This window comes from Tasmannia lanceolata, unplaced genomic scaffold, assembly GCF_043159265.1.
Source record: "Tasmannia lanceolata isolate RefF3 unplaced genomic scaffold, GAP_Taslan_0.1 ptg000038l, whole genome shotgun sequence".
Taxonomy (NCBI): domain Eukaryota; kingdom Viridiplantae; phylum Streptophyta; class Magnoliopsida; order Canellales; family Winteraceae; genus Tasmannia; species Tasmannia lanceolata.
In genome coordinates, this window is record NW_027518715.1 from 863406 (window position 1) to 865000 (window position 1595).

A 1595-nucleotide genomic window follows, 5' to 3' on the forward strand; every position below is an offset into this window, starting at 1 on the left:
CTTTGGATGGGACTCCCTTAGAAAGAATTTTCTTGGCACCTTGTCCCTTGATAGCACTGCACAGGCTTAGAGATGTCATCTTGGGTTCCTCCTCATCTTCTTCCTCTTCGTTCTGAGCATGGGGTGAGGAAGTTGAAGCTAGCAAAGCATTGACAGACCCCTTCTTTGGGCAAAACCGAGTGTAGTGTGGACCGGTGCATATGAAGCACGGCCCCTGTGACGCAGGAGTTGGTGCCTCATTGTATTGTCTAGACCCTTCTCTAGGATAGGTTTTCCTATCGCCCCCTGAACCCTGGATTCTTCCTTTTGTGCTACTAAAAGACCGATTAGAGGTATTCATGTTGCTGGGAGGCCTGTTGAAGTTGCTAGATGGCTTGTTGTTGAAGTCTTTCTTCCTGTTTGTTGCGTCATCCCCCACATGATCAAACAACTTTTCTGCTTCGCTCATTGCCGTAGCAAGGTTCTGAACTCCTCTTCTTCGGAGCTCTGTCTGGGACCAAGGCTTTAGTCCCTCCATGAATTGAAATAGCTTGTCCTCCTCTGACATGCTCTTTATATCAAGCATGAGAGCCGAAAATTTCTTCACATATTCTCGAATCGACCCGGTTTGTTGAAGGCGCCGTAGGTTCTTTCGGGCAATGAACTCCACATTCTCAGGCATGAATTGTGCCTTAAGTTCTCGCTTCATGTCTTCCCAACTGTCAATAATACATCGTCCCGCTTCAATCTCTTCATAACGGGTTCGCCACCACAATTTGGCATCATCACTGAGGTACATGCTGGCCGTAGTGACTTTGGCCTCCTCATCAAGATGTGTTGCACGAAAAAATTGTTCCATATCGAACAAGAAGTTCTGTAACTCCTTAGCATCACGGGCACCGGCGTAGCATCGTGGCTCAGGCACTCGTACCCTGCTACCCTGTCCATCACTGTGACCACCTATGCCATTACCGATGGTCCTCATGAGTAAATTCACCTGGCCAGTGAGGGTCTCAACTTGCTTTCGAAGATCCTCCATCGCGGCCTGATTCAATAACTCAGCAAGAGCATGGACTCGCTCTTCCACCTCTTCTATCATGCCCTTGGTCTCCACACCAAGGCCTTCTGTCAACTCGGCAAGATTAAACTGTTGTTGCTCTACCGCTGTCACCCTTTCCTCAACACCAGCAATCCGTTCTCTTGTACCTCGTACCGGTATTGGTTCTTGATCATCACGGACCTGACTAGACTCCGGAGGGAGTATTTGGGTAGCATTCTTCTTCGCCATTTCTGAATGTAGGTAGGAACTTCGGCTTTGATACCAACTGTCACGGACCTTTGGTTTGGGATTGAGGTCCGTGCGGCACTTGCGTTGCCTCACAACAAGCAAGTAAGCCTAACAAAGTTATGAGGATCAAACCTACAAAACAAACACAAATGGAGTGCTAAGTTTCCAAACACACACAAAGCAATAGGGCACACGCGTAGGCAAAATGTTAAGCTTTATTGATGATTCTAGCACAAGTTACAATAGGATCATGCCAAAAGGTCTACAACTCCTAAGGGTCCCCGATCACCCGTTGACTAGAATGGAATCCCTGCTAGGATATGCACTA